Source organism: Oryzias latipes, chromosome 13 (assembly GCF_002234675.1).
Source record: "Oryzias latipes chromosome 13, ASM223467v1".
In the NCBI taxonomy this organism is placed as follows: Eukaryota; Metazoa; Chordata; class Actinopteri; order Beloniformes; family Adrianichthyidae; genus Oryzias; species Oryzias latipes.
Genome location: NC_019871.2, coordinates 31772485 through 31791563, shown reverse-complemented (window position 1 = coordinate 31791563; position 19079 = coordinate 31772485). Strand labels below are relative to the sequence as shown.

General features: G+C 41.3%; 1 protein-coding gene across 1 annotated transcript in view; it reads left to right on the top strand.

Moving 5' to 3' along the window:
• pik3cb (phosphatidylinositol-4,5-bisphosphate 3-kinase catalytic subunit beta) overlaps positions 1-19079 on the top strand; it is a 66352-nt gene that overhangs the window by 11341 nt on the left and 35932 nt on the right. The window contains exon 2 of the mRNA XM_011483050.3: positions 5961-6040. The gene's annotated coding sequence lies outside the window, so the exon portion shown is untranslated. The remainder of the gene's footprint in view (positions 1-5960; positions 6041-19079) is intronic.

The window sequence follows — 19079 nt, the reverse complement described above, 5'->3', positions numbered from 1 at the left end:
GACAGAAGCATCAGTATGCTCACACTAACCTTTTTCACTCTCACCAGCCAACCATCAGTGATTCAATCGAGGTTTGATGAAGTTTGATGCAGACACAAGATACTCTTATCAAAACTGATTACATGAAACTCCTAATTTGGTTGACAACAGAAGTCTTCTACGGGGGAGTTTTTTTGTGTGATGGATGGTCATCAACATCCCACTGTGCTAACGAGCAGTTGTGTATTGTTTCTAGGAATGGCCAGACAGTCGTCTTTTCACCTGCAGTGATGAAGCCTGGGCAATTGTTAGGGCATGTTGACCGCATGTGGATGCATGAAGTGTTTGAAGCTCCTTTATCTAGGGTGCTGTAGGTCATTCTTGTGATGTCCAAACAATACAACATTATCTTTTTGAGCACTTTGTTTTTTATTTAACCTCCTGATATTACATTCAGCATGTATGTGAAGGGCCTGTTTTATTATGGCAGCCAACAAAGGATAAAGTGCATTATGACACAGGAGTGCCCTCTATGTGATTTGGGTTTTCTAGAGCCATCAACGCTCTGAAATAAAAATAAAACCCCGTTATTTCTGGGAAAGAGACACTGAAGTTTAAGTGCCACCATTTGTTCCCCACCTGAGTCAGCCATGCTACAAGGTCATTTGATGGTTTAAATCCAAGTCTTGATGCAAAGTGACGAGCATGGAGGCACTAGGTCCTGTTTTTAAGAATCTTTGGAATGGTCCCACGGTGGATTCTTACCCATAATCTAGCCCAGGCTAAAGCCTTATCCACCAGGCCACTGGCTTTGGCTCTGTGTGGGTTAGGGGCTGTCATCGTCTTAAGGGGGAAATCAGTCCAAATGTGAGTGTTAAATGATGGCCATGGATGGTCTATGTCTTTAGATGAGCAGTGTGTATTTGGAAGGCAGTGGCTGTAAAAGTCTTGGCTGGTGATGAAGCTGGCAGTCGTTTTAGGGATTGAGCATTCCTTACATTCCTGAAGCAGTGGATGGGTGGAGGAAGGGAAAGGGTGTGTGTGGTTATACTGTGGGGAGAAGTCATATCAAAGTAAGACCTTTACTGTGGTGTTTGAGTCAGAATCGAGACAGCAGCAAGTAGATGAGCAAATCTTCTGTCACTTCATTCTCTTGTAGTTTGTTTTCTCAGTGTAGTTGTGTACATACTCTGCATTATGCTGAGAGCTACCAATGTTGCTGCTACCTCAGAAAAATAACTTATCAATAGTCTTGGTTGTTTCACCGTTTCAGTTCCATAACCAAGTGAACGTTTTCCTTACATTTCTGGTTTTCGTTTGACTCAACTAGTTCTCCTCCATCTGTCTTTAGCCAGTTGCTGCTGGTGCTAATTTCCTCATTTGCTTTTTGAAAATAACTGAATTCTATTAAATCTATCATAGGAAAAGGGGAACAGTGGTTAGCGCCTTCACGTCACAGTGAGAAGGCCCTGGTTCAAATCCCAGCTGGAACCTTTCTGAGTGGAGTTTGCATGTTCTCCCCGTGCATGCATGGGTTTTCTCTGAGCGCTCCGGCATCCTCCCACGGTCCAAAAACATGCTTCATAGGTTAATTGGTCACTCGAAAGTGTCCCTAGGTGTGAGTGTGGGACTGATTGTGTGCACTGCAACAGACTGGCGACCTGTCCAGGGTGTACGCCGCTTTCACCCTACTGTGGCCAGGGCTAGCTCTAGCAACCCTGTGACCCCAACCAGGATATAGGTGGGTTAAGAGGATGGCTGGATGGAATGGAGGCTTTATTAAGATCAATCAAACTCTACTTTGTCAGAAACATCTTAGTGTTTCCCTTCAATGTCGCTTTTCTCTCGTTTTTTTCATTTTATCTCCTGTGGTTTGTGTGTTTGCAGCAATGGAAATGAAGGTGAGACATGTTCAGGAACTGCCTTAAATGTGGGTTATCTCTAACATTTAGCATTTGTGAGCACTTTCCTTGGCAATGTGTTTATATTTAGACACTAATGCAAATCTTTCTATGAGCTAAAAGTCAATGTGAAAGCCTTTCCAAAAACACTCAGTTTGTGTTTTTGTCTTCCTCATTTATTCATGGTTTTTTTTCACTGTCTTTGTAAATGCGCTAGATTAGTACTAGATCAGCCTTTTGGGTGTGTGGTAATATTTCATATTTTGAAGCATGTGAATATTTTTGAGTTGATTGTGAAGTAAGAGGGGTCTACAGTGCTGCATTCATAGAAAGCTCAGTTGTTGGAGTGTATGTGTGAACTAAAAATATATACACACAAAGCATTTAAGGTTAGAGGTCACGTCATTAAAGTACAGAGACAACTTACCTTTATGCCAGAGGTTAAAGCGAATCTTGTAGAAAAAATTAAGGGTTCCCTACTATTTTTTTCAGTCATTGATTATGTTTGTGTGATTACAATCTATGCCATTATTATAAAAAAAAAAAAAAAAAAAAGATGTATACGCTACATGCAGCTTTTAGGAGTGATGGCAATCAACATTCAGGACTCATGGTTGGTTGTGTAATTGCATTTCCTTTACCCCGTTTTGCTGAAGACTTTTCCCATGACTGTTATTTTTGTGACCGGAGTGTTGCAACAGGTCAGGAAATAGAAACTTTAAAGACCCACTCAGATGGAAATCATGCTTTTAGAGTTTTTAAGGTGCTTTTGTGGCATTTATCTGATGATGGATGACGTATGTTAATTAAACAAGCTCAAAATTGCTTTTTGATCATTTATTTAAATTGTTTTGTAGAAAAGATGCTGGGCGGGCCACATGCTCCGTACTCCAAGCTCTTAGCGCCAACAGTCCCGCCCACAACTCGGAGGGGAAATTCTGACCAACTCCTGCTGCTCTAAAGACTGATATACAGTCTTCTTCCAAAAGGGGAACCTCAAAAATCCTGAATTATAAACTAAATCATTTCTTTCTGTGATAGAAGATGTTACCACTGACATTTTAGAAGTTCTTCCCCAAGAACACATGCACAACAAAGTTTGGACGTGGCCTCCAGCAGAAATGTCGTCTCCAAGCCCCTTCATACTGAATCCTTTGTGTTAAGGACTTTTCTGTTCTTTTCTCCCATACACATTTGTGTTTCCAGTGTATCATGTGATACTTTGAGTGAAGTCAAGTTGATGGGTTAAACATTAAGTGTTTGTGGGCTGAGATTTTATCAGTGTTAAATAGCACGCTTCCTGGAACTGGTCTCTCTGCGTTTCTCTGCTTTGATGGTGTGTGGAGAATATTTTAGGACCATATTCTGTACAAATATAGCCTTTGCTTTGAAAACATTCTTCAGTCTTTAGTGGAAATTCTCTTGCGCTTGTCCATAAAATATCGTTGAGTCGCACACTTTTGCCATAGTTGCTCTACTAAACCTATCTGTTACACCCTGATGTGGCAGATAGTGCATCCCAACCACTGGAGAAAAACAGGAAGTTTACTGGACTCAGGCGGACTGTGTGTTTGGTGTGTCATCCCCGTGTAGGTTTCCGTCTGTAGTGCGTTTGTTTTCCATATCACTTAGTTCCCATCTTGGTTTCATAGTAGCTCTGAGATGCAGGGGGGTGATGCTCCATTTAACTGCTCCAATGCTCTGCCATGGGAACTCTAGTTCATATAGTTCAAAACGTGGATCGCATCCTTCTTCAGCCGTCTATCTGAATTGCTTTATTAGTTTTCATTTAGCTTCAACTTTTGCTTGCTGTGAACAATTAATCGATTTCTAATTTATTTGAAGTGTCTTGTTAAATAAACCTATAAATCAGCATCAGAGGGGCTTAAAACCCTCTCCGGAATCATTAATTTTTTATATTTACTTTATCCTCTTCATACGATTGTTACTAGTTCTCCACTGGTTGGCATTCATTGGTAGGTATTTTGTCATAGCCTCTTCAGGAAGTGAATCTTTGGCATTTCTAAGTGGCGGTAGTTTTTTTCTGTATCTGTTCCAGCAAGGCAATTTCCCCATTACAGGAATAATGAAGGTATTCTCATTCTAATTCATGGTCCATTAAAGATTTCCAGTAACCTCGGGAGCCGGTAGGTAAGTGGAAGGAATCTGCCTAGAGTTGAATGGAAGGTAATGCACAGCACTAGATCTGAATTGCACAATTATTACCATTTTTCTCTCTACATTAGGAGAGGTTTTATGTGGATTATATTAAACCAACCTACTCACCACTTTTGTGCCCGAGGCATTGTCTTCATCTCCACTTCTGTTGCTTTATGAAGCCCGGAGAGCCAGCTACTCGATGTGATGGTGAACGCTATATCAGCTGCCCTGTTGTTTAGCAGAAAGCCCAAACCCAGGTCTGGAGATGAGTGTTTGTCGGCTCTAGAGCCATTCCATTAGTAGCAGCGAGCAAAAGTGCATTGAAAACGGAGATTTAAAAAAAAAAAAAGTTACCAGGACAAAGACCCCCCCCTTCAATTTTTGCATTTAATCCAACCAGAAGGAACAAATGTTGCACTTCCTCAGATGACCACTGGCAATAAAAAGTTCTGATACTCAGTTGATTCCCAGGTTAAGATTGCTTAATTTTTAGATTCATGACAACTGTGTTCAACTGTTTTGATAGCGGCGCGTTAATTTGACTGGACTTGGGGGGTAAAAACAGAGCTATCATCTTACTCTGTTCTTGAGGTGGGCGGAGCCTGCCGCACTTCAGGATTTTTGCAGTTCAGAATCATTTTGGTGATGTCAGAGATTTTACATCTATTATATACATGTCTGTGGAAGAGCTTTGCGTGTGGAAAGCATTGCAGCAACATCTTTAAGATTTACTTCAGTCTCATTAATAGTTTGCTTTGGGGCGGAGCCTAACTTTGATGTGATCCACGAGAACATTTGTAGACATTTTTATAACCCTCATTTCTCAATTTGTCTCTTCCTCTTCTCCACACATGTTGATGCAACACCCCTACCTGTCTTTTGGGGGCATGGCCTCACAAATATCTTCCCTGCCACAAAAGTCTCATCTGCAATAATAGAAAACATTAAAAAAGAAAACTTTGGCTCCTGCTCTGAAAAAAGTCACCAGAAGTCATCAAAAATCACTAGGGCACCTTTAAAGATGGAACTTTGTAATGTATTTTTGGGGCCTCAAGGAATAAGTATAAAAAGACGCATAACACAATTAAGACAAATGAGAAGAGCCCATTAAAAAATTCCACACTGGGGGAATGTTTGACTCCAACATTCCTGGGATTTTCCTAGAAACCTGGTTTAAAGTCTTTTACTTTGAAATTAGCCTTGAGGCAGCAGTCAGAGGATCTTGTATCTTTAGAAAAATGTCCTCGCCATCAAGTCACACACTAGTAACACGATAATACTTCTCATGGTTGAATCTTAAATGAGGTAATTCATGAAATGTTAAACAAAAAACAGTTAATCATGTACCGTACTTACAAAAGTATGGTTCTTCTGATTTCCCAAAAAACAACTTTCACATAATTCAGTCTGCTTTAGGGCCTTTTAGATGTGACTTCCACCTTGTTTACCAGTTTATCATCTTTTTCAAATATTTTTAATCACTTTGTATCCTTTCACAAATCCAATTGTAAGTCTTTTTTTCTTTGGTATCTACGACCATCTGCGGACAAATAAACGTGTTCTGTTTATTTAAAAGTTTGAAAACACAAACTTGACTTGCAGAAGTTTCTTCTGTGCAGTCTTGTTTGGGATGAAAGATGACGTGTTCCTGAAAATAGTTTCAGGAAGAAGAGATAAAATGGTCTTCTAAAATTCTGTGCTCTTATCACCAGTGGTGGGCTGCTGCTAATCAGGTGTGCATTTTTGAGTTCAGCTCGCATTTCCTCCTTCACAGAAGTCCCCTTGTTCTTTTCTTCTCGCTGTTATAGACTAGCATTTAATCCTGCACTATTCTGTTGTAAGAGAACATGTTCTGGAAACCTTTGAATTGTTTTGTGTGATCTGTAGAGTCACTCGTGGATGTGGTTTGTCCTCCATCAGATGCAGTGTCCCAGATGCTTCTTGCGTGGCCCTTATGAGGAGCAGCGAAACTGGAAATAAGAAGCTTTGGGGAACAGCAGGTAAACCTCCATGTGTTTGTGCTCGCCGTTTCTTGCAATCATTTGACCTGTTTTACCTGTGATCCTGTTGTGCGAGTGTGTGTGAAAGTTTTTGAGTAATTAGCTTGGACTCTGCTGGCAGTAGGGAGGGTGGACATCATGCTGACAGGCGGGGATTCTGGGAAAACCAACATACTTTACTTTTGAATCAGACCTAAGTGTTGCAGCATTCCAGTCGACACCTCATGGATTTTGATGACCTCATTTCAACTCAATTTAATCTGTTTTAAATAGACTGTTCTCCACCAATGGTTTCTCAAGGAGCCACACAAAAAGCAATAAAAGTTGTTAAAGTCCAATTCAGACGCCATTATTTCAATAAGGCTAAATGATCTTAACTGGATTTTAAAAAAGGCCTTTATAAGTGACCACCAGACTACATCAAAGCGTTTTTGGTGTAATCCCCATTGTTTATACCTGGTAAACAATAGTGGAGAGAAAGACTAAATATAAGATGGGCACAACTGCTGACGAAGGTGTGCGTCACACAAACGTTGTGTGCATTTTTTTTAACTACCATTTAGACCCATGAGCACAAGGTCAAAAACAGAATTGTATTAATTAACGGTGAACTAATTTTCATTTTGTTGGGTGAAGTCCTACCCTGTAGTTAGTGTCTCTATATCAGTTTCTTTCGCACTATAAATCTTCATTTAAAGAAGAAAACCTCTTTGATGTTTTAGATGTGACACTACATTTGTTGTACCATTAAGACATACAAATCGTGTTAAATAAGAATACTAGGAGCAGACTTAAGTCACTTTGATCTTGTTGTCATTTGACCATATTGACAATCAATGCCGGTCACAGACTTTAACTTCATGTCAGTTTATTTACCTTTTTATGTAGTTTTTTACATGCCTGGAAAGACCATTGTGTCAAAAAAAAAAAGCCTTATTCTACTGAAGATTTAAGTTGGGCCATCGACAAACTGTAGCCGCGTTTGATTTTAAACCTGTAACCCCAGAGATGCTTCCGGTGTCACCTAAATAACATCTGCTCCTTGACACACTCTACCTCTTTGACCGTTAACGCGATCAACGTAAATTGGCTTTGCATCGCTATGTGACACATTAATTATGCAAAGTGTTCCATTTTGGCACAAAGCTCCTCCTCTCCGCGACAGAATCGGCTGATTCACGCGGATTGCATTTGCTGCTGCGTAGTGTTGTGTATCGGCATTGAAGAGTTACGGTAGTGGAAAGAATGTAAACACTGGGGCTAAAGATGATGAAAGGATAATCATGGATTCCATTTAGAAAAGTGAACACTGCATTGACCAAGCTAACATTTAGCACTGTAAGCTGCAGAGCACTAAAACCTAAGTACGCCACGTCATTTCAAAAACTTCTCCCTAACAAGTAGGTATTTAAAAGATATTTTAAATAATAATCTTGTGTTATATTTACCCCCCCCCCTTATGTTATCTTCAAATTAAAATAATCTAAGTAGGTTTTCATATTTTCCTTGAGCCTGTTTCTAACAAACAAAAGCATCAGCTTTGCTCTCAGCATAATGTCAAATCAAATCAAATCAAACTTTATTTATATAGTGCTTTCCTATAAAACACAACACAAAGTGCTTTATATTATAACAAAAATAAATAGTATAAAAAAGAGCACAGAAATGAAAATAGAGCCCCCTCCCCAGACCTACACACAACCCCCCCCACCCCCTAGCTGATGGGGATGGACAATGGGAAATAACCACACGTTGTATTCTCAGGCAGTGCAGGTGGCCAATAATGAACAATAATCAGTACACATGCCTCCCACCTGCACTCCGCTCTTCCCCTTTCTTCACTCCCACTCAGATGTGGAAAAATAGCTTGATCCAATTAGGTATGCTATTTATGTTTTCCTCTCTCCTTCAATGCTAGAGCATTATCCCAACCGGGCCAAGGCAACTGAAGGGGCAATAAAGGACTGCTTTTATAAGAAAACCAAAATGAAAGTGACATTCCTTTTATTTTCCCCCCTCAAAAGTGACCTTGGGCGTTCTCTTTTCTTGTGAACATTAACTTACAGCAGTCTGTCATAATGCTTTCACTAACACAATCCTAGGAAACCCTACCCATGAGCTCATTCTTGAGAGGGTGTTTGGCTGGTATTATCCTCCTAGTGCTCACAGGTATCAGTCCTTAAAATGAGACGAGTCTGTGTTTTTATCTGGACAATAGAACACTTACTGCTGCAGTTCAATAGCTTTAGTCAAGAGCAAAGACGGTCACTTCACGGTCTGGTTATACTTCATGTTCACAGAAAGAAAATGTACATATCTGTGCGGTTGTTGCCTGTTGTGGATTTAGCTTTTGGTTTGTGTGCTTTTTAGCCCAGCTAAAACTTGGCAGAGCATTGTGCCTTTAATCAGATGTTAAACTGATGAATGAATTTAAAATCTGAAAAGATGGATGCCATCTTTTTCTTTTCATTGTTTCCCAATTTTCTGAGCACACTAGTTACTTACATGAACTGAGGTGGTGAATTTCTTCTTGCTGGTTTCAGTGTGTCTCTCTGTGTCAGTCTGAGTCTCTTTGTCCATACAGGGAATAAACGGCAGCACTGGAAGATGCTGTGATACCATTAGTGAAAAATCTGCTGCGTGTGTTCAAGTGTGAATGAGCCATCTCAGCTACAGACGCAGCTGCTCCAGGTTATTTTCGTCAGTTTTATTTTTATTCTTTCTTCTGCTTTTTGATTCATGTCGAGGTTGCAGTCCTACAGAAGCTTTGTCTGACAGCCAAGTCATTGTTTAGACATGTATTTTCAGATTTTCTGCGTTTGAAGAATCTGTAGCAGTTCTCATGCTCGTGACTTAAAGCTGCTTTCTCTGGTAATTTGTTTATGCTGCTCTGCACTAAAGTAGCCTTGCACTACAGTTGTCAGGTTTTTGGAAACACTTTTTTTCCTGGAGGTTAATCTCATGAATTGAGCGTTTGAATGGAAATGCACCATATTACTAAAAGTACTGGCTCTCCCATCCAAATGATTAGAATCAGGTGTGCTAATGGCCACAGATGTATCAATTAAAGCCCTCAGGCATGCAGACTGTTTTTACAAACATTTGTGAAAGAATGGGCTGCTCTCAGTGAGTTCCAGCGTGGAACTGTCAGAGGACGCCACCTGTGCAGCAGATCTAGTGGTGAAATGTCCTCTCTCCTAAATCTTCCACAGTCAGCTGTCAGCTCTATCAGAACTAAATGGAAGAGTTTGGGAACAACAGCAACTCAGACTCCAAGTGGTAGACCACGTAACCTGATGGAGAGGGGTCATTGGATGCTGAAGCACAAAGAGGTCCCCGACTTCCTGCTCAGTCAGTTGCTGCAGAGCTCCAGACGTCATGTGACCTTCAGATTAGCCCAAGTCCAGCATGCAGAGAGCTTCATGGAACGGGTTTCCATGGCCGAGATGCTGCATCCAAGACACACATCACCAAGTGCTTTGATGCAGTGGTGTAAAGCACGCCGCCACTGGACTCTAGAGCAGTGGAGACGCCTTCTCTGGAGAGATAAATCACACTATTTCATCTGACAATCTGATGGACGAGTCTGGGTTTGGAGGTTGCCAGGACAGCGGTACATTTTGGACGGCATTGTGCCGACTGTGAGATTTGGTGGAGGAGGAATTATGGTGTGGGCTTGTTTTTCAGGACTTGGCCCCTTAGTTCCAGTGAAAGGAACTCTGAATGGTTCAGGATACCAAAACATTTTGGACTATTCTATGCTCCCAACCTTGTAGGAACAGTTTGGAGCGGGTCCTTCCTCTTCCAACATGACTGTGCACCAGTGACCAAAGCAAGGTCCATGAAGACATGGAGGACAGAGTCTGGAGTGATGAACTGGACTGGCCTCCACAGAGTCCTGACCTGAACCCCATAGAACACCTTTGAGATGAATTAGAGCAGAGACTGAGAGCCAGGCCTTCTCCTCCAACATCAGTGAGTGACCTCACCAATGACCTTCTGGAAGAAGGGTCCTAGAAACTCTCCTCAACCTCGTGGACAGCCTTTCTGGAAGAGTTGAGCTGTAATCGCTGCAAACGGTGGACCCGGCTCATATTGAACTGTGTGGGTTAACAATGGGACGGAACTTCAGTTCACATGTGGGTCAAGGCAGGTGAGCCAATACTTTAAAGTAAATATCTTAAAAGTTATTTTGCTAATAAAATAATAAAGTCTAAAAGACTAAAGACAAAAATAAATTTTAAAATTGAAAAGAATAGCAAAGTCCAGTAACGTCAGTTCAACTTTATCGTACAGTTAGATTCATCATTTGCGTCAGCTGACTGAGGAAGTTACACAAAATCCCCGTTGACTAAGCCAACTTCACAGCCAAGAATATTACCAGCAAGACAAACTTGTATCAACTTCCTCCCAGCCGTATCCGACTGAGCGACAAATGGCACCTGGAACAGCTCATCTGAAGAGGAAAGCACCAAACAAGACCGTAGTAAAACCTGTTTGGATGCTGTGAGCATCGACTGGCTGTTAAACTCCACAACATATTTCTTCATCTGCTCATTGTTTCCTCTTTGTCAGAGTTTCCGAAAACAACACACACACGCGCACATGCACATACTGGATTTAGAAAAGAACTGTGTCCAACGGAACAAAAACTAAGCCTTATGTCATCCCAATGGCACAGCTGTTGGAGCTTTCAGCTTAAATAAAAAACAGGAAGATCTTCCCAAACCACCTGCAGTCAGTTTGTGTTTCTTCCATGATATCTGGAGACTCGGGCAAAGGAAGGTGGAGCTAAGATCTCTGGACTTTGACCATTCAAATTGGTTTTTGAAGGGACAAAACAAGGAAGTTACTGCGAACTGATCAAACCTGGTCCTTTTGAAGGTTTTTGTGACATTAGGTCTTGTATAGAAGTGTTTAATCTGAACAAATCACCTAATCTTTTTATAAGTCATAAAAATGTTAATCAAAAGAAGCTTTTAAGGATTTGACTTTGAAGCTTCATTTCCTGCTGTCATGGAGTTAGCTTTTGCAAACATTGAAGTTTCTTTTTTGATTTAGAGACCTTAATATTAGAAGTTTCTTTATTAAAACTAAAAGAAAAGGAGTTTCTGGTGTCTGCAGTCTTTGAGAGTGTACGACATACATCTGCTGTTGTTTGGCTGCTCAGTTTCTGTGCCTGAAAAGATCCTAGTCTTTGTTTTTTTTGGGGGTGGGGGGTCTACTACTGTTTTTCTTTAACTAACAACACAACTTGCCGAACCACTGCATATTGCCCTGGTGGTTGTGGGTGTAAGCCTCTGAAGGTGCGAGTAAACTGCCCCAAGGCTCCACACCCCCAAAGCCAAATATGACCAGCACCATGTGACTGCATGGCTCCCTCACAGCCCCCATTTTGTGCTTCTTTTGCGCTTCTGTGTGCGTGGCTGTGTGAGGCCAAGCTGGCAGTGCAAGGACAACACAAGGGCAGTGTTTGTGCAGGGCACGGGACCGTCCTCCGCGGCACGCTAATACACATGCAAACATGCGCACACACTTGCCAAAAACAGAGGGTTATTGTGGACTCCCAGCTCAGTTGTGTTGTTATCCACCACAGTCACACTTTGTGTCACATTTTGGGTTTCTATTTTTTCTAACCTTTTTCTTTGTATCAGAGACGTCTGCCGGTTTGGTTTTTTCTGACCTTTCACTCCTCTAGACTTGGCCTTCGTCACGTTTGTTGTTGTGGATTCTAAACATCTGATTTTCCCAAATCTTTGTCATTCATGACTGTGTGCTTCTCTTTACTCGTCTGTGAAGTGAATCACACTAAGGAACATCAATCCCACGACCACATGTGATTTGTCTCTGCCACACTAAAATGAACTCATACTTGTTAATTCATTATGGCTTATAATTGGGCAACAGCTCATGAATGAGACAGCCCTTGTAGGATTTTCTGTTAGAATATGTTTTTTTTATCCCGTCTGGAGGGATCATGTACTCGCAGTTTTTGAAACACTACAACTCCTTAATAAATATACATTGTTGTTAAAATTGAAAAAGCGTGAAGGATAACACTGGATGATTTATAAAGTAATAAAATCCTTTGGAAATGATTGGTAGTACCAAGTGTTTGGATGTTTGGTCTGACTGAACTTCTAATCCAACACCACATGTTGACCCTTTATTAAATACCTAAAACTCCTCCAGATCCATTAGGCACAAATTCACTTTCCAGTGTGCAGCTTGCATGCATTTGCAGTTTCCTGTCTGATCACAGTTAAAACATGTTTTCATTTAATTTCATAGAAAATGGAAATAGGCCTTTGATGCACTAGCCCTTCCTACTCTTCAGGCACTCCTGCCTAATTTGTATTATGGTTTCCTTCCTGCTTGAAATAGTAGATTTGCACAAATACAAGAGTGTATGAGGCTCTAACTGCAAAGTGGGATTTAAACAACACAGATTTAAAGAATACACAAACTTGTGTATTTTGGGAAGAATGGGAAACTATTTAAATAAATGAATGTGGTATACAGTACATAGTTGTATATTCAGATAATTCATCATTTATCTTTCCACAGATTTAACCACAGAACATTTTTACTCTCCACAATAAACCTTTCTTTGTTTTCTAAACAGGCCAAACTAAAAAGCCTTCAATTAAGATAAAAAGCAGTGCATTTTTGCATTTATATTATATAATGTGAAGACATTTTGACTGTGAGGTGTTATTTTTATTTGGAGTCCTGTGTTTTGAATCATATGATGGTGCTTCCTATGCATTTCATCCCCCTGTAGCCAACTTTGGCTCATGTTTAAATGACACCAGTCAGTCATTTCTGGTGTTTACATGCCCACTCAAAGATTTAACTTTATATTCCACAAATAAAATGGTTTTGGCCCCCACCACAGACTGGTGACCCGTTCTGGGTGTACCCGCCTTTGCCCAACAGCAGCCCTGTGACCCCAAAAGGGATTCAGTGGCTTCTGAAAATGGATGGATTCAAGTGTTTTTGGGGGGTGTACTTGAATACTGAAACTATCCAAAGTCTCAGTAGTTTCTTTTTTAATGATACAGTACTTTTATACATGAACTCGTATACTATTGTCTTTCTGTACGCACACAGAGATATAGAATTATCCATTCCTGTTTTTTCCATTAATGTTAAATGAGCTGGTAAAGCTGTGGTGTTGGACTCTCCATCTGCTTCCTCCTAATCTCACTCATGTGCTGCTGGCTCTGTCTTCTTGATCATAAAAGACAAAAGAGTGCGTATCACACTCAGCCGTGTTAGGCTGTGTGCAGTCACCATACACACTTGGTGGTTGCCATCTTTCTGGAACAGTGGTTCATCAAGCAGTCACAGATAGAGGTGCTGGGATGCGTCTGTCTACAGATGTCAGAGCAGATTTGTCATGAGGCATCTCAAAATGAAGTAGCTGTATTTAAATACGGCTCTCAGTTCTGGTCAATGCTGCAATGAAGTCTTTGATATGATTAGTGTCACAGTGAATTAATACCGCCCACTTTTAATCTGATAGCAGAAGTATGCACTATCGTTCTGTAGAAGTTTGGTGTTGCTCAATAAAGATGCTTGATCTTTAAAAACAAAAACATTTGCCCAATCTTCTTCACAGAACCAGGACAATGTGGCCGTTCTTCTCTTTCTGAGTATAGAAGCTGTTACTTGAAGTGTGTGTGTGTGGGTGTGCGTGTGTAAAACGAAGACAAACTCTTGGTTTCTCCTGTGAGTCCCTGTAGTCTGTGTGCATGATGTAAATGAATCTCTTACTGCGTTTCCTCCTATCAATCCCAACACATGGACTGGAAATGACTTGAGTTTTATTTTCCCAAGATCTCTTTGAGCGTGATGAGTACAGATATGCTACGGTTGTTTTGTACTTCAATTAATGTCACAGAATCCCTTTTTTGTAGTAATAAATGATCCCAATATCATTAGAAATGATGATTTCCCACTGCCATCTATAATTCATAAGGTATTTCTTGGATTTCAGCTCTGCGTCTGTTGACGCTGAGGCTGTTGTTTTCCACATAGTGATGGTAAAAATAACAACTGAGGCTCTGATTCAGCATTCATCCGCTTTTTGTGAATGACCAGACAGGACTTTTTCATCTGGTGACAGTTTTTCACTCACTTCCTCTCTGTTCAGTGCTTCCTGTTGAATAAATGGGTGTGTGCCGCGTCTCGTAGGAGGTGTTTGGGTCGCTGCCCGGAAGTGGTTTGTTACTGTAGAAGAGCCTTACAAGTGCAAGCACACTCCCAGTCATTCATCAGTCCACACCAGAGTGTAATGCTGCAAAGATAGTGGAATTTGTGTTTCTCCGTGGTTTGGGGTTCTGAGTAGATTTTTCCCCTTTACAGTGAGTCATTATTTCTTGGCACTTCGGTGCTGATTTGACAAAAGAGCCTCTTGGAGTCTGTGAAGCAGTGTCACCGTCAACTGATGGTGCAACACGGCAAAAGAAATGCATTTTGGAGGAAAAATCTTTAAAAAAAAACAGTCCCTTTTTGAGCCATTGCTCATGTTTCATAATTGTTGACTGTGCTAAAGTTAAAGTGACCTGGTGATAAATTCAAGTTTATTGTCCACAGACACCACCTACGTCTATCCTATATGGCTGACTCACATCCACACACTCGAGCCACTCAGACTTTAAATACACACCTATATGCCTACACACACACACAGACTCATACACAAAGATATTTATAGAGTTAACAATGATCCTTTTTTAAGCACAAAGCAGGGCTCGACATAGCCATTTGTCCGCTGGCCCGGTCCTGTTTTTCGAGCAGTGCGGACCACAAGACTTTACTTTTCACTTGTCCGCTCGGGCCACTAAAATATCTAACGGTTTATATATTCTTCACCTTTTTCAATAAAGTAAATTTTGCGAAAACGTGTAGATTTACCTCGTCTTCATAATTTAGTTTTTCTGCTAGTCCTGTGTTCAGACTTCAAGGGTTTCTATGGGAAACCTTTGATCACTTCTCCTTCTCTCCCGCCTGCGCGCGCTCGGCTTTCACTGCCGAGCACCACGCGGCACGCGCTCACCACTTTTTTTTTTCAAACTTTATTGAATGTAACAATTCAATACAAAACAATGTTAAACAGCAACAACGAAGGCACAAGCCAGTGGGTTATTATTACATTTGATTATAAATCCGACACCGTCACTGAAGAGAGACTGAAGCATGTCAGAGATGTGGAAGACATGGCAGGAATAGATAGGAATATGTTGGATGGAGTAGTGGGTATAATTAGTAGTATGGACAGCAAGATATTTAATGAATGCATTGAAGATGAAACTGTATGCACTAAGCTTTAAGCTGAATGTCAAAGAATCAAAGGCAACTCCAAATACCTGAATCTCAGACTCAAATGCAGTAGAATGTTAAACTACTTAATTTTGTTTTTCTTTACACTGTAAGCAGTAAGTATTTCTAGTTAGCTGAATGATCTCAGTTAGACCTGCACAATATGAGGAAAACTCGCGATATGCGATATCAGAGATTAAAATTGCGATAACGATATAATTTGCGGTATATAAACAAACAGCAAAATAACCAAATAACCATTCCCAGTTTAAAAATTATACTCCAAATGACCCACGTTGACATAGGTTACAAACATCTAACATAATAGGGCTCCATCTGATTGGTCACTAATGTGAAGGCGTCCATCCGATTGGTCAAATGCATTAAGGGATTTATTTGATTCGTTAAATGGTTCAAGCTGCCATTAGATTGTTTTAACACATTTAAGGTTTATGATTTATTGCGATATTTGCCGTTAGAAGCAGCATGAAAACTTCTGAACTAGTGTTACCTACTACACTGCAGTGCTCTCTTCAAAACATCTGAAACAGACTAGAGCAGATTTAAGTTTGATATGGTCTATTTTCAGTCATTGAAAAGTGTAGAAATAAGTGATGTCACCAGAATGCACCAAATTGCACCATATTAAAAGTTTCCGGGGGGGCAGGCCCCCGGACCCCCCTAAAGTTGCAAGCACCTGCGGAGCGGCGGGTCCCGCTATGCGCGGTGTCGGGCCAGTAACTTTCAGGCAGGGCCAGTAAGTTTCAAAAACTACTGGCCCTGTGGGCCAGTGCAAATTTCTGGGCTATGTCAACCCCTGCAAAGAGAAGGAGCCCAATGAACAGAATTTGACCAACTACAAGTATTGTGTGTTCTGATGGAAGGGCTGTTTGCGTCTTCCTGTGAAAAAGTATTCTGCTCCCAGCATGCAATGCTCCACTTGTTCTTGACGTGATGTCTTGTTGCACATTTAATTATTTCTGAATGAATCTTCAGGTGAAAGGCTTCATAATTCTGCTGTATTTCCTGAGTGCTCTAGCATTGACCCTTGTTACCTCGCATTTTGGAAGCAGTGATTTTCTTTTTTGACACAGTGGGTAACTGACAAACCAAAACAAGATTTGTGGTGGTGTTACTGAAAGGCTAAACTAAGGGCATGATCGGAAGGATGCCACCCCTGGACTCACTAGGGGGTGTACTGAATGCCCCTTTTGACGTAACAGTGACGTAAAAAACTGATCTGTTCTAATACCCACTCCCTTATTTGCTTTATAAACAACTTCGGCTTTTATAAAAATGCTACGTTGTCATGTACTTAATTCGATCCAACAGTTAAAAATGTAAGTGAAGGTGTAATAAAAAATATGATCTTTCTTTGTACATTTTTCTATCACAACAGTTTTAGGAACTTTCACTGTCACTTTTTTTAGTACTGTTTCCTGCTTTCTGAATAGAAGCGACTTCAGTGTCGCACCAAGTTATCTGGCTGGTTCGTTTAGATAGATGGCTAAATAGTTAACTTGTGTACCTATGTAGTCATACCCACACAAACACCCACGCTGTCTTTCCAGTAGTGGAAAGGCTGACTGCAGCAGTCTCAGTGTTGCATTGATCTGTCATTTCAGAGGGCAGTTCTGTGTGGAGGGGGTTCGTCTCTGGATCCTCTTTGTGAATCTTATTTTTAGCCCAGTAAACAGGAAAATGTGTCACAGGACCCTTAATCACCAGGCATAACATTTTTCACACACACAGCATTTGTTTAAACTTGTATTTTTTTTTTTTTTTTATCTGACACACAAACTCACACAGAGGAGCGGACACACTCTGTCTATTGTGAGCAGCATCACAGGCCTCTTACTGTCAAACAGAGACGGCTTTAGAAAGAGAGTGCTGAGTAACACCAGTGTTACTGTGAAATGCATTTGGGCATGAAAGCCATCACAACATGCCGCTGGTTTAGAGGAAGCAAAGATCCGCTTTGGCGGAGGTTTTGCTTCATTGAACACTGTGTGTCCAGGGTTGTGACTCTGGTTTCATTCTGTCATTTTAAGTGTTCAGTCACTAAAGTAAAGCAGGTTTGTTTCTCCATCTGTGCTTCGCCGTTTTGTCACACACCCCTTGACCAGAGCTTTTGGAGATAGTTAATCAAAAAGAGAGGTGAAAGAGTGACTGAAGTTTCCAACCGCAGCTGGATTTTGTTTTGTGTGTGTCTTGGTTAGTGAAAAGGATGCTTATTATCCAAGAAATCTTGGAAAAAATGTTTCAGTTTTGCTTTGACTTGAAGTTGAATGTGTAAACAAACCCAATCTCCAAATCTTCCCTGTGTGCTTTGAAAACAGACCAAGCACATGGAAGTGGGGTCACATTTCTGGAATGGTCTTTGGAGGATGCATAGAGGGTCTTCTGAGTTGCGCCCTCTTTCTTTTGTCGGACGTTTTCACACTGGACACGTCCCTTTAGGCTGTTGTGTTTGTTGTCACATGAAACGATCTTCTTGGTTTCTCCCTGAACTGGCTGTCCTGTTTTTATACCTCTAATCATGCAGCTGAAACCTGACCCAGCAGAAGACCTCTGGCTGTCTGCCACCACATCCTTAATAACCCTGCTCACCTGTTTGTGTACCGTCCAAATGCTTGTGCACGCACACGCTGGTGTGCTACAGAGAGGGTGCTGACATCACAGCCAGCGTTAGACGCCGTCTGATTAAAATGTCCCTCTCAAAAACTCTGTCATTAGTGAAATGGCTTTGTGTGCACGGGCGTGCAAGCACATGCTCGTCCTCCCCTGGTGACGGCGGTGTCAGTGTTTCAGACAGATGTGGCCTCAGGTTGGCTCATGTTTTTACTGTGCACCTCTGTTTCTTAACAAGTTTGCAGTCGTCTGCTCCTTGGCTGTTTCTAACCTGCTGTACAGACATTTACAACGACATGTGCAGTAATGGCCAAGTCTCCTGGAGCAGGAAGTTCTAACAACAAAGTATTGTTTAGACGGCAAACAAACACTCTTCCAGCAGTATTTCCATTCACGTGGTTGATGATGCTAAGTGGCTGAGATTGTGGTTCCTAATGCACCAGAGAGATCGCCTCGTTCCGCAGCTCATGTGCAGTTTGCTGGAGCACTTAACTTGGAGGGGGAAGCCCATTAGAGGCAATCAGGGTTGTCATTGTTAATGGGCGAAAGGAGCAAAACATGGAAATGGACTTGAGTCCTCTGCTAGAGTAAATGTGCAAGGCCACAGAAGGAGCAGGTCATGGGAAAAGCTGCAGGTGGAAGTGCTGAGAAGTTGCAGCTGTGGTTGAGATAGAGGCCTCACATGGAAAGCAAACTGCGGGGAGGTTTGCCCTGGCAGCTGGGAAGTCGCACATTGTTTTGGAAAGGAAACAATTAGCTTGCAGTGTCCGTATGCGTGTTCACAGACAAGCATGTATGTCTTTGAACTGCATGATATACAAAGCTCTCTCTAAAGCGTAGTTTGGCATTAGGAATGGACTGATGCTAACTGCTTCTTCAGGGAACAATTGGAAGAAACACTGAGGACAAAGTAAAGACAAACCAGATTATTATATAATGTGCTGTGCCAGTCCACCAATTGTGTTTTTACAATGTTATTTTCTATCCTCGGTGACTTGATTGTCAAATTACAAGAAGGCAGCTCAACCTTTTGCTATTTGTTTAGTGGGCACTCCTCTGAACAGCCGCTTCCCACTGGAGT